At 37.4% G+C, this 15,576-nt stretch overlaps 1 long non-coding RNA gene across 1 annotated transcript; it reads left to right on the top strand.

Moving 5' to 3' along the window:
* The first annotated feature begins 7,400 nt into the window (after positions 1–7,400).
* Positions 7,401–15,294, top strand: LOC109175537. The gene is made up of 2 exons (XR_002053281.1): positions 7,401–7,466; positions 15,127–15,294. It is a non-coding gene; the product is annotated as an uncharacterized LOC109175537 (long non-coding RNA).
* The last annotated feature ends 282 nt before the right edge of the window (positions 15,295–15,576 follow it).

Raw genomic sequence — 15,576 nt, 5'->3', positions numbered from 1 at the left:
ATCACGACTTATAACAACCTTTTTAGTTTCAGGATTGTATAGTTTATAAGCCTTTGAAGCGTCACTATAACCAATGAATATGCACTTCTCACCTTTATCATCCAACTTCTTTCTCAATGGATTCGGCACGTGGGCATATGCCAAACATCCAAAAACCTTGAGATATTTGATAGAGGGTTTTCTCCCACTCCAAGCTTCTTCGGGCGTCTTATCACGGACACTCTTAGTTGGACACCTATTCAACACATAGACAGCACAAGCAACAGCTTCTGCCCAAAAAGGCTTAGGCAGATCCTTAGATTTCAACATGCACCTCACCATATCCATGATTGACCTATTCTTCCTCTCAGCCACTCCGTTTTGTTGTGGAGTGTATCTAGCTGTCATTTGGTGCTGAATACCCTTTTCTTTCAGAAAATTATCACAAGCAATATATTCTGTACCTCTATCAGTTCTCAAGATTTTAACTTCATAACCACTTTGCTTTTCAACAAAAGCCTTAAATTGTTTGAAAACATCACACGCTTCAGACTTTTGCTTCAGAAAGTAAACACATGTTTTCCTACTGAAATCATCAATGAAAGTAATAAAGTACTTACAACCTCCATATGAGGGAACCTCCAACGAACACAGGTCTGAGTGAACAATCTCCAACTGTTTTGTGGCTCTCCTTGACTTGCCCACGGGAAAGGGATCTCTATGCTTCTTCCCAATCACACAAATCTCACAGATACGATTAGGGACATTCACAACAGGTAAATCAGAAACAAGTTCCTTTCTCGCAAGATAGTTTAACCCAGAAAAATGAAAATGCCCAAACCGCATATGCCATAACCAATTATCATCACAAACTTCAGAATTAAAGCAAGCAAGGAGAGTATGCTTAATTTTCAAAGGAAATAGTCGATTTTGGGACATATTTACCTTTGCAATCAAAACTCCTTTAGCATCTGCAATGGTACAACATCCCTGAGCAATATGTATCTTATATCCTTTTTCTGACAACTGACCCATACTCAACAAATTTTGGTGTAGTTCAGGAACATAGAACACATCGGATATAAAATTGTGAGTACCATCCTTCAACTGAATAGAGATTTTACCTTTTCCCAAAATTGGCACCTTTGACTTATTGCCAAACGTTACTTCAGACCGGACTGATTCATCTAGTTCGGAAAACAATTCTTTCTTCCCACACATATGGTTACTACACCTAGTATCCAAGAACCATATGTTCTTATCTGCAGAAAAACTATCGCTGGCCAAAAGTAAAGTTTCAGAACTCTCACCAGACTTTTCAGCAATGTTTGCTTGATTTCCACGATTGTTGTCCTCATTATACCAACAATCTGCAATCTTGTGCCCATACTTGCCACAATTGTAGCAATGAAATGGAAATTTACCTTGTTTGGTATTACCTCCACCTCTTCCTTGGTTGGAGTTACCACGTCCTCCTCCTTGGTTGAAGTTACCACGACCTCTTCCACTAGAACCTCCTCTTCCTCTTCCACGACCTCTACCAGATCCTCCACCTCTTTGATTAGTGCCAGTCACATTAAGGGTGACTTGACTCTTCAAAGCTTCTTCTGCTAGTGGTTCCGATTTTGACGCAATCCTGTCAATATGACTTTCTACCATACCTTTCAGCTCTGCAATTGATAAGAGCTCGGTTTTGTGTGACTCTGTTATTGAAGCCACCACATGGTCATACTTCATCGGCATAGTTCGAAGAACTTTTTCAACCACTGCACCATCTTCAATCGTATCTCCATATAGCCTCATCTTATTCACCATATCAATAAGACGAGTGAAATACGCATCTACTGTTTCTGTAGAGGTCATCTCACAATTATCGTACAACCTTCTCAACGACTGCAACTTAGACTTCTGCGCCCGATCGACTCCTTTGTGTGACACCTTTAAGATGTCCCAAGCTTGTTTTGCTGTTTGAGCACGAGCTAATTGCCCAAAAATGGAATAATGAACACCTTGGTGAATCTGACCCAAGGCCAATTTATCTCGCCGTATAGCGCCTGCATCAGCTCCTTCGGGTAGACCGGGATCAACAAAGCTCCAAAGATTTTGAGCTTGCAAATGTGTGGACATCATAATTTGCCAATAATTGTAATCGAGGTTCCCGTCCAATTTGGGACCCGACCATACAATATTGAAATTTGTTGCCATATTTCACTACGGGAAATATCTCGGGGTTGAAAGGTTGACTGGCTCTGATACCAAATGTTAGATATATTAAATATAATATATTTAATATAATGTATATTAAATATAATATAATATATCTATAATATATATTAAATATAATATATCAATATATTATATTTATATATTGAGAGAGAAGAGAGAGGAATGAATAATGTTATTTGAAGGGATGATTAACAAATGAATACAAACCACATATTTATACTAAATGAAAGCTACTAATCAGGAAGCTAATGCTCCATGTACTAATGCTATAATTTAGGCCACTCTTCACATACAATGCATGACCCACACCCATTACTTTCATTATTTCCAACAAATTAACTAATTATTAATTACTTGCTTGGTTTAATAATTATAATAATAATATTATTATAACAAATCTCCTACATGAATAAAAATTAATTTTCTAGACTATAAAAAGACACGACATTGTTCAACGAACGATCCCTATGTAGGATAGTTACGTGTTACCCATTGAACCATCACTTGTAAAGATATATTTAGTTTACTAACTATCCAGTAGAATTCAATGTTTTTAAACTATATTGTCGTTTGATTTAATGACGATATATCTTACACATAAACCTTCCATTAGGCGATTTAATTATCCTCCTTTTTAATTATTCTTTAATAAAATCACTTGTATGCCATTTGAATCTCAGACATCAAAGAAACAATAATCCTTTATTGAATTCAAGAGAATGTATTGCATTTTTTTTTTCAAACAGAGAAACAAAACTCAAATATAAATTAAATTAAAAGACTAAATGAAATTAAACTTAATAGCCTAGTAGTCGGCTAAATCTCAAATCTAGATACATTATTATAGAGACTATATAATGTAAATGAACGATAATTAAATTTATCGAAAACTTTAAAGCAAGGGCTAAATTGACATCTCCATTCTCTTGGCAAGAGCAAAACATGGTTGCGTCTTCAAATGGAGTTTCTAATTGATCCACAAAAGGTAGAATGCAATCATCAGAATTTAATTCCATTGATGAGTTAAAGTTGTTCCTTTCTGACCTTAAGCCATGTCCCCCAATAAAATTTGATGGCACTCCTAGTCGAGGATGACTTGTAATTGTATCATTTGGATGTTGCCTAGAAAACATGGTAGCAATTGTGTTTTCGCTAAAAGTAGATTGATGAGGTCAAATTTGAGAAATTTGTGATCCAAAAAACATTGGTGCACCACTGATTGCAGGTGAGAGAACTACACCTTGTCTTGTACGATGTTCAAAATGGTACGAAAGTTGCACGGAGTTTGGAAGAAGGACATCACAAACTCGACAAACTATTGGATTCCAAATATTGATGGCAACATTTGCATTCAAATTATTTCCTGACATGAGGATGTTGAAACTTAAAAATAATAGCAGAAACTTAAAAAGAAAGAACAATAGACAAATGTTCGATACAAAAAACAATAATACATATGCATATATATTGTAGCAATTGTGTTTTCGCTAAAAGTAGATTGATAAGGTCAAATTTGAGAAATTTGTGATCCAAAAAACATTGGTGCACCACTGATTGCAGGTGAGAGAACTACACCTTTTCTTGTATGATGTTCAAAATGGTACGAAAGTTGCACCGAGTTTGGAAGAAGAACATCACAAACTCAACAAACTATATATTGGATTCCAAATATTGATTGCAACATTTGCATTCAAATTATTTCCTGACATGAGGATGTTGAAACTTCAAAATAATAGCAGAAACTTAAAAAGAAAGAACAATAGACGAATGCTTGACACAAAGAACAATAATACATATATATATATATATATATATATATATATATATATATATATATATATATATATATATATATATATATATATATATATAGTAGCAATTGTGTTTTCGCTAAAAGTAGATTGATGAGGTCAAATTTGAAAATTTTTTGATCCAAAAAACATTGGTGCACCATTGATTGTAGGTGAGAGAACTACACCTTGTCTTGTATGATGTTCAAAATGGTACGAAAGTTGCACGGAGTTTGGAAGAAGGACATCACAAACTCGACAAACTATCGGATTCCAAATATTGATTGCAACATTTGCATTCAAATTATTTCCTGACATGAGGATGTTGAAACTTAAAAATAATAGCAGAAACTTAAAAAGAAAGAACAATAGACGAACGCTTGACATAAAGAACAATAATACATATGCATATATATATAGTAGCAATTGTGTTTTCGCTAAAAGTAGATTGATGAGGTCAAATTTGAAAATTTTGTGATCCAAAAAACATTGGTGCACCATTGATTGTCGATGAGAGAACTACACCTTGTCTTGTATGATGTTAAAAATGGTACGAAAGTTGCACGGAGTTTGGAAGAAGGACATCACAAACTCGACAAACTATTGGATTCCAAATATTGATTGCAACATTTGCATTCAAATTATTTCCTGACATGAGGATGTCAAAACTTAAAAATAATAGCAGAAACTTAAAAAGAAAGAAAAAATAGACGAATGCTTGACACAAAGAACAATAATACATATGCAGATATATATAGTAGCAATTGTGTTTTCGCTAAAAGTAGATTGATGAGGTCAAATTTGAAAATTTTGTGATCCAAAAAACATTGGTGCACCATTGATTGCAGGTGAGAGAACTACACTTTGTCTTGTATGATGTTCAAAATGGTACGAAAGTTGCACGGAGTTTGGAAGAAGGACATCACAAACTCGACAAACTATTGGATTCGAAATATTGATTGCGACATTTGCATTCAAATTATTTCCTGACATGAGGATGTTGAAACTTAAAAATAATAGCAGAAACTTGAAAAGAAAGAACAATAGATGAATGTTTGACATAAAGAACAATAATATATATATATATATATATAGGTGTAAGTGGTTAGGATTCACTTACAATTGATAGAATTTGATTCTGCAAATATATAAATCGATTTTCAATACCAACCTTAAATTGTATATTAATTCTCATATTAATGTAAAATATCCAACTATTTAGCCCATATATCAGTAAATTTGTTCAATTTAATTTATATTTTATTTAACACCAAAGCAAACACCATGAACTTGGTTTATGTGACTAGTATTCTAGAAGATGTGGTTGTTATATGTCTATATGTTCAAAGGCAAATTATTGTGTGGACCATGAATATTAAGCATATTTTTAATATATTAAGGGTACATTATTTTTTTACTGAAGGTACATTATTTTTGTTCTGAAGGTACATTATATAAAATAATGTATTCTTAGTATATTAAAAATGTACTTTCAAAAAATGTACCTTACGTACATAAATAATGTACTTTTAGTATATTAAAAATGTACTTTTTATTTATGGTCCATGCAATAATGATTGATGTTCAAATGGTATGGCCTATTTGGTTACAATATGTCTAGGGTGTTCATTTGGTTGATGAAGTTGTATTGGGTACTAGATAATGGGCTGAATCTTCATAGGCCCAATCAAATGTCCAATGTTATTGGCAAATTTTATATTGACTATGATCCAAGCAGCCCTTTGTGAACCATAAAAAAGTACATATTTATTATTATAAAAGTATATTATTTATGTATCAAATGTATATTATTCAAAATAATGTATTTTTAATATTCATACATTTATTTGTTTGAAATAAATCAAATTCTATCCATTCTAAGTGAGAAGTACATGTTTTTCGTGGCCCCTTACAATTTACACCTACATATATGAATCCTCTAATGTTTTTTCTGTTTTATTTATTGCTATTACTTTTAAGTTTTAATATTGTCATGTTAGGAAATAGTTTTAATTCCCAACATATGAATGCAGATGATTCAATTAATATTTGAAAGTCGGTGGTATGTCAAGTTTGTGATATCCTTTTTCGAAACACAGAACAACTTATGTACTAATAAAAAAAACAAATCAAAAAAAAAAACAAAAAAAAAAAGAGAATATGTGCAAAGTGCGCACATACACCGCACGCCCCATTAGTAATCGCTCTAAATTTAATATTATTTTAAAATTTCATTTTTTTAGAAATGGTGGGGCCACAAAAATCCACCCAAAACCCATCAACGAGTTGCTCTTTCACACTCACACACGAGCGTGTATTATCATTTTTTGTGTCAAACCTTTTTCTAATGTTTTTTTTTTCCACCACTAATACTTTTAAGTTCTAACATCCTCATGTCAAGAAATAGTTTGAATTACAAACATACAAATGTAGTTGTTCCAATCAATATTAAAATTATCAAAATTTTGGACCTAATAAAGCGAAAAAAAATCGTTTAGGACAAAAAAAAAAAAATTCACTATAGTCAATAACTAAATTATGTATTAATTCAGTATTAAATACAGAGTAATATAGAAATTAAATTAAAAATTTTAATAATATATGGACTAAATAGTTTGATATATATTTTACATTATGGAAAGAACTAATAAACAATTTAAGGTTTGTATTGATACTCCATTTTTTTGTTTCAAATAAATTAAATTATATCCATTCTAAGTGAAAAGTACGTATTTCTTGTGGACCCTAGCTGAAAATTTACACCTATATATATAGGCATATGTATTACTACTCTTGTGTCAAAGAATCCTCTCTTGTTCTTTCTTTTTATTTTTTTGCTATTACTTTTAAGTTTTCACATCGTCATGTCAGGAAATAGTTTTAATTCACAACATATAAACGCAGATGATTTAATCAATATTTGGAAGTCGGTGGTATGTCAAGTTAGTGATATCCTTTTTCAATTCGAAACACAGAACATCTTATGTACTAAACAAAAAACAAATGAAAAAAGACAATATGTGCAAAGTGCGCACGTTCGCCGCACACCCCCACTAGTAATCGCTCCAATTTTAATATTATTTTAAAATTTCATTTTTTTGAAAAGGTGGGACCTCAAAAATCCACCCAAAACCAATCAACGGGTTGCTCTTTGCTCTTTCACACCCACACACGAGCGCGCATTATATATCCTTTTTTGTGTCAAACCATCCTCTATTGTCTTTTCCAAGCTCAATGCAAAAAAAATGTCATATATATATATATATTTAAAAACTATTAAAGATTTAATTTTCCGAAAGAAAAACAAACAAATAAAGTAAACATTACCTGCTAGATTTAGGCTTTGATGGCGGCATTTGAGGAGCGGACTGGTAGACGACGGTCACAACTCACAAGTAACAAGTCAGTTGAAGCCCCAAAGGAGATCCATGGTTTCCTAAATAGAGAGTTGAGAGAATGAGCGATTGAGAGGTGAGAGCGAGAGAGAGGGGACTTACACGGGAGTGACTGAGTAGCTAAAGCGAAGGCGAAACTTGAGAGAGTAGAGGGCGGAGAGCCATAGATACTTGGGTGAGACCAGAGACGCTGGGATGAGAGTCGGAGACGCCGGGGTGGGAATCGAATCTGAGATACCCAGGTGAGAATCAGAGATGTCGGGGTGAGAGGCGGAGTTGCGAAGAGCGTGCGGCGGAGACCGGAGAAGGTGAGAGTCTGAGAGACACAAAGAGTGAGGGATGAGATCTAAGAGAAGAGAGAGTAGAGAAGAGAGGGCAAGTCATGAGAGAAAAACAAAGAAAGAAGAGAGGGGGAAAGAAGCGAGAATGAAATGAGGCGGAGGATGAAGAGAATAGTCTAGTTTCTGTAACCCTAAATTAATAATGTATAGTATCCATATATCTCGGGTTTCAGATCATATTCTGTTAAGATTTAGTCTAGGCCTCTTATTTTTTTCCTGGTTTGTGTTTATTTGTTTTTCCTAGTCTTAAGGTTCAGGTGTAACTGATCCTTTCTTTTTGGCTTTGTATGAGTATTTAAACTCTTGTGGTTACAGTCAATAAATTACTGAAACTCACTTTCACACATGGTATCAGAGCCATTACTCTGACGAGAAAATAATCAATTTTTTTTTCACCCCCCTCTCTTTAATTTCCCATGGCTGCTTCCACTACCTCAAATATCGTTCATGTTCATGCCACCACCCACCTCCCAATCAAACTTACCTCAGCCAATTTTCCGATTTGGAAGAAGCAGGTTGAATCCATGCTTATCGGCCTTGACCTGCTTGGCTATGTTACCGGTTCTACAGCTGCCCCGGCTAAGTATTCCGATGCAGCTCGCACTGCGTTGAATCCGGCCTACACCAATTGGTTCAGACAGGACCAGATTATTCTCAGCGCAATCCTGGGTAGTCTCTCCGATGTGCTGCAACCGGTCATTTCGTCTGCCACCTCTGCGCATGATGCGTGGACTCGTCTGTCCACTAATTGTGCCGTTGCATCTCAAAGTCGAGTAGTTTCGTTGAAAGCGAAACTAGCCAAAAACCCCAAGGCCAACCGGTCAATTGAGTCGTATATGAGGGATATTCGAGCCATTGCCGATGACCTGGCCCTTGCTCAAAGCCCTGTCGCCGAAGAAGACCTCGTAGTGCATATATTCACGCAACTAGGCGATGAATACAACCCAATTGTGGCAGCTCTGCGGGTACGCACAGATCCTGTTTCATTTGGTGAACTGCATGACGTGCTCACCGACTACGAGAGGTTGTTGAAAGATAATGAAACAGCCTCCCAAATTCATATGCCGACTGCTAACGCTACTCAACGGCGTTTTAATGGCTCGACTGACGCACAAAACACCAATCGGCGAGGCCGAGGTGGCTTCATGTGTTCAGGGGGCCGCCACAACCAGTCACGGTCTTTTGGGAACAGGCCAGCAAGATACTGCAATTACTGTGATTATCCTGGGCACGACACAAAATTTTGCAAGAAGCTAGCCAAATTTCTAAAAGAAAATAATGTGGCTGTACTCGAGCCGCAAGGTATCGGGCGTCAATCCCCTACGGTTCATACTACTTCTACCACAACTCCGCCCGCATAATCGTGGCTCATGGACACAGGGGCCTCGCATCACACAGTGAATGATGCCATGTCCCTACACTCACTGTCGGACTACACCGGGCCTAATGAGATAATGCTGGGTGATGGTAAGTCTCTCCGAATCTCACATACTGGGTCAGTTTCAATTCCTTCAACTAGTCGGTCACTTCTGTTGTCTAATGTATTGTGCGTTCCTAGTCTCCAACAAAATCTTATTTCAGTTTCAAAGTTGTGTAAGACTAACTCTGTCTCGGTTGAATTCTTTGACACGCATTTTGTTGTCAAGGATCGACAATCGGGAACTCCTCTCGTACAGGGTCCGGTCGTGAGTGATGTCTACAGCTTCCCAGCTCAACGGTTTCAAGTGAATATAACCACCAAGTCCTCTTTGTCACGCTGGCATCATCAGTTTGGTCACCCTAGTTCAAATATTCTGGCTCGTTTGCTTAGAAACAATAATGTATATTTTAAGCTTGACGAACTTAAAATGTTTGCGTGTACCTCTTGTCACATCAATAAAAGTCACAAAATTCCATTTTCCTTTAGTTCAATGTCTAGTACCCGTCCGTTACAATTGGTTTACACAGATGTGTGGAGCTCGTCAACGACTTCGGTTGACGGGTTTAAGTACTATGTCAATTTTGTCGACCACTACACTAGGTATGTATGGTTGTTTCCCCTCAAACTCAAATCTGATGTCTACAGTACATTTTGTCAGTTTAAACGTATGGTCGAGAATTTCTTTAATTATAAGATTGTCTCGGTCTATTCTGATAATGGAGGCGAATATGTCAAATTGACACCTCTATTTACTACTTTGGGAATCTCTCATTATACTACACCTCCTCACACTCTGGAACACAACGGTATGGCTGAACGTCGGCACAGGCACATAGTCGAGAGTGGTATGGCGCTTTTACATTATGCGTCCATGCCCTCTTCATTTTGGACCTATGCCTTCCAAACAGCGATCTATCTAATAAATCGTATGCCTACTCCCGTTCTAAATTATTCCACACCATATGCAAAATTATTTCAGAAACAACCCAACTATAGAAAAATACGGCCGTTTGGATGTTTGTGTTATCCCTGGCTAAAGCCTTATTTTCCAGCAAAGTTGGGCCCTAAATCCCTACCATGTGTCTTCCTGGGATATTCCTTGAGTCAATCTGCATATAAATGTTTAGAAGTCAGTAGTGGTCGAATATATGTCTCGCGTCATGTTACGTTTGTTACTAATGAATTTCCCTATCGTGACTTAGTAGCTTCTGGACTCTCATCTGCGCCCCAGTATTTGAGTTCGAATGAACCTCTACCTTCCCCTATATCTTGCGATGCAGGTACTATTTGTCTACAGCCACTAGAGACTCGTTGTGCCAGCTCTTTCCCACCAGCGGCTACAGCGTCGGTCTCAACTGCGGCTTCCTCACCCACCACGACTCAACCAGCGCCGCCTGTGGAGGCTCCGATAGCCGCGTCGACTGGTGGTGCGTTGTAGCTTCACCCAGCGCTGCAGCCCACTGGTTCGGAGTCGTCTGTATCCGCCATGCCCACTGAACGGTCCTCGACGCCTGACTCACCGGCTGCAGCCTCTCTGCCGGCTGAAGATCATCGGCAACGAGAGGGGCCGGTAGAGTTCGCATCTGCTGAGGCAGCAATGTCAGTTGCTGGTTCCATGGACTCTACGGTAACGTCCTCGATTGATCAACAGGTGGGGGTTGTCCCGGTGCGGAGGTCCACTAGGCCGCGCCGACCGAATCCCAGGTATTATGGAGATAAGTTTGTCAATCTCACGACTTCACATCCTGTTGCTTCTTCCTTGGAACCGCGCACTGTCAACCATGCTTTGAAGGATGATTTATGGCGGGCTGCTATGACGGATGAGTTTACTGCGCTAGTGAGGAACTGCACCTGGGAGTTAGTGCCCCGGGCCAATAACAATGTCGTTGGCTGCAAGTGGGTGTTCCGGGTGAAGCGCAAGGCCGATGGCTCTGTGGACAGGTTCAAAGCCCGACTGGTTGCCAAGGGCTTTCTACAAGAACCAGGGCGTGACTACTTTGAGACCTTTAGTCCAGTAGTTAAGCCAGTTACTGTTCGTGTCATTTTGAGTATAGCTTTGTCACAGGGCTGGGCGTTACGACAGCTGGATGTCAATAATGCCTTCTTGAATGGCACACTCTATGAAGAAGTCTACATGCAACAACCAGCGGGTTTTGTTGACGAACAGCGGCCGGATTATGTTTGTCGATTAAAGAAAGCGATTTATGGTTTAAAACAGGCCCCGAGGGCTTGGTATATTGAATTATCTGATTTTTTAGTTTCTATGGGTTTTAAGAAATCTGTAGCAGACACGTCCTTGTTTGTTTATTGCTCCAGTGGTGTCACTCTGTATTTTCTGGTATATGTCGATGACATAATTGTAACAGGAAATAATGAAGCATTTGTCGCCGCCTTTATCCGGCGGCTAGCAGACCGCTTCTCTTTGAAGGATTTGGGACCTTTACATCATTTTTTAGGTGTTGAGGTGGTGTCTACTACATCTGACATGTTTTTATCACAAAGCCAGTATGTGGTCGATATTCTGGAGCAGTTTACTATGACGGGGGCGAAACCGGTGTCTACTCCGATGTGTTCGTCCGTTGATTTACATACAGATGCCACGTCGTTCGACTCCACTACCTACCGCCGGGCAATTGGTCGTTTGCAGTACCTGGCAATCACAAGGCCGGATATTTCCTTCACAGTGAATCGCTTGGCTCAGTTTATGGCGTCTCCGACTGAGAGTCATTGGCAAGCTGTGAAGCGGGTTCTGCGTTATCTGAAAGGTACTCTACACTTTGGTCTATATTTCAGGCGTGGCTGTCCACTCACTCTTGTTTCTTACTCAGATTCTGACTAGGGTGGTGTTCGTGATGGGGGTCGTTCTACCACGGCCTATTGTATGTTTTTTGGCTCGAATCTCATTTCCTGGAAATCTACAAAACAGCGTTCAGTTTCACGTTCTTCCACGGAGGCCGAGTTCCGGGCACTTGCCAATTCTGCTGCTGAAGTTATGTGGGTTCAGAGTTTGTTGTGTGAGTTTGGGGTTCGCCAGCAATCTACACCGTTGTTAGTCACTGACAACCTGAGTGCTTCATATGTGTGCAAAAATCCGGTCTTTCACTCACGGATGAAGCACTTGGCACTTGACTATTTTTTTGTGCGTGAACAGGTTACTTCGGGCTCCCTGCGCATTCGTTATGTCCGTTCCACTGTTCCACTGAGCAGGTGGCTGATCTTCTGACTAAACCTCTTAGTTTGCGTTTGTTTGCGGCGTTCCGATCCAAGCTTGGGCTCACTGATGGAGCCTCAATCTTGCGGGGGCGTGTTAAGATTTAGTCTAGGCCTCTTATTTTTTTCCTGGTTTGTGTTTATTTGTTTTTCCTAGTCTTAAGGTTCAGGTGTAACTGTTCCTTTCTTTTTGGCTTTGTATGAGTATTTAAACTCTTGTGGTTACAGTCAATAAATTACTGAAACTCACTTTCACACATATTCGACTCTAAAATTTCGAACCTAATGCCCGAACCGAAGAACAACATTAAAATAAGGTTTTGTTTGGGTTGGATCCGAACCGAGTTGAATTCGATCCGATATGTACTTTTCCGGGTCTAACACGGAAAAATTTGGGCTTGACCCGAAATATTCACATCCCTAGGTGGTTTGGAGGCGCAGTTTGTGACTTGCCAAGTTTGTGATATCCCTCTAGCAAACAACATTGTACAACTTTTGTATAATTTTCAACATCATATAAGACAAGGTATAATCCTCTCATCTGCAATTAATAGTGCACCATTGTGTGTTTGGATTGCAAATCTCCCAATTTCGACATCATCAATATACTTTTAGTAAAAATGCAATTGCTACAATATTTTCTCGAAAACTTATCAATGGTACTATAACTAGTTGTCCTTGACTTGGAGTGTCATCACATTTTGTTTCGGGACATAGCTTAGGGTTAGAAAGAAACATATTTAGATCTTTGTTGGATACATCCTTTAGTGTCCTCAGAAAAAAAAAAATGAACAATGTACGCACGAATGTAACACATATGCACATACTCGCTAGTATAACCACTCTACTTTTTAATAATAATTTTTTGGGAGACCTGACCTAGACTAAAAAACGAACATCTTTAGATAAGAAATAGAATTAAATCTTTTTCACTGAACTATACCTCTTTTGGATCAATTAAAAAAGTCTTTTGAATACAACCTTGTTTTGTTACTACCAAGCTAAGAGAATGAAAATACCAATTTAGTCCTTGCTTTCAAGCTTTAGATAAATTTAATTATTAATCATTTATTCGAAATATGCATTTTCCATATTAGGTATAAAAAGAAGGTTGGTCCACAATTCAATTTAATATGGAAATTCTATTAATTACAGTCGTAAAAAGGCTGGTCCACCATTCAAATTTAATTACCACGAAAAATTACAATACAACTGTCATTGAAATTATATATTTAAAAATATTCTATAACTAAAACCGTAACTATGTTTATTAAAATTATCAAAATTTAGGACCTAATAAAGCAAAAAAAAAATAAAAAATCACTATAGTCAATAACTAAATAAGGTATTAACTCAGTATTAAATAATATAGAAATCAAATTAAAAATTTTAATAATATATTGACTAAATAGTTTGATATTTTATATTATGGTAAGAACTAATATACAATTTAAGGTTTGTATTGAAACTCCATTTATTATTTGTTTGAAATAAATTAAATTATATCTATTCTAAGTGAAAAGTATGCATTTCTTGTGGATCCTAGCTTACAATTTACACCTATATATATAGGTATATATATTATTACTCTTGTGTCAAAGAATCCTCTCTTGTTCTTTCTTATTATTTTTTTGCTATTATTTTTAAATTTTCACATCGTCATGTGAGGAAATAGTTTTAATTCCCAACATATGAATGCAGGTGATTCAATCAATATTTGGAAGTGGGTGGTATGTCAAGTTTGTGATATCATTTTTCGAAACAAAGAACAACTTATGTACTAATAAAAAAAAATCAAAAGAAAAAAAAAACAAAAACAAAAACAAAGTGCACACGTACACCGCACGCCCCCACTAGTAATCGCTCTAATTTTAATATTATTTTAAAATTTCATTTTTTAGAAAAGGTGGGCTGGAAAAATCCACCCAAAACCAATCAGTGGGTTGCTCTTTCACACCCACAACACCCATACACGAGCTCGCATTATCGTTTTTTGTATCAAACCTTCCTCTAATGTTCTTTTTTTTTTTTTTTTTCCATTCATACATTTAAGTTCTAACATCCTCATGTCAAGAAGTAGTTTGAATTTCAAACATACAAATGTAGTTGTTCTAATCAATATTTGCAATCCAGTGAGTTATCGAGTTTGTGATATTCTTTTTCCAAACACCACACGACTTCCATACCGTTTTGAACATTATATATAAGAAATGATGTTGTCCTCTCACATGTACTTAGTGATGCACAAATATCTTTTGAATTTGAAATCTCCCAATACGATTGCATCAATATACTTCGCTTTTAGCAATAAAATACAATTGCAATGGTATTTAATAGGTTACTACCTAGCCAGTTGCATTGTTACTAGTCGTCATCAACTAAGAGTGGCATCAAATTTTGTTGATGGGACATGAGTTAGGTTCCAAATACGAAATCTGTATATGATTAATATGGATTTAAATCTTGCATATGAAGAAATGCAGCATCACTCTTATTTTATTTATACTTGTCTTTCCCAAGCTCAATGTGAAAAAAAATATAATGTCCAATATATAAATATTTAAAAACTATTAAAGATTTAATTTTCTGAAAGAAAAACAAACAAATAAAGTAAACATTACCTGCTAGATTTAGGCTTTGACGGTGGTCTTTGAGGAGCGGACTGGTGGACTACGGTCACAACTCACAAGTAACAAGTCAGTTGAAGCCCCAAAGGAGATCCAAGATTTCTTAAATAGAGAGTTGAGAGAATGAGGGATTGAGAGGTAAGAGGCGACTCAAAGGTCAAGCGAGAGAGAGGGGACTCACACGGGAGTGACTGAGTAGCTAAAGCGAAGGCGAAAACTGAGAGAGTAGAGGGCGGAGAGCCATAGATACTTGGGTGAGAGGCAGAGACGCTGGGATGAGAGTCGGAGACGCCGGGGTGGGAATCGAATCGGAGACACCGAGGTGAGAATCAGAGATGTCGGGGTGAGAGGCGGAGTCGCGGAGAGTGTGCGGCGGAGACCGGAGAAGGTGAGAGTCTGAGAGACACAAAGTGTGAGGGATGAGATCTAAGAGAAAGAGAGAGAGTAGAGAAGAGAGGGCAAGTTGTGAGAGAAAAACAAAGAAAGAAGAGAGGGGGAAAGAAGTGAGAATGAAATGAGGCCGAGGATGAAGAGAATAGTCTAGACTCTGTAACCCTAATTTAATTATTTATAGTATCCATATATCTT

Source organism: Ipomoea nil, unplaced genomic scaffold (genome assembly GCF_001879475.1).
Source record: "Ipomoea nil cultivar Tokyo-kokei standard unplaced genomic scaffold, Asagao_1.1 scaffold0688, whole genome shotgun sequence".
Lineage (NCBI taxonomy): Eukaryota > Viridiplantae > Streptophyta > Magnoliopsida > Solanales > Convolvulaceae > Ipomoea > Ipomoea nil.
This window is presented reverse-complemented; position numbering and strand designations above follow the sequence as displayed.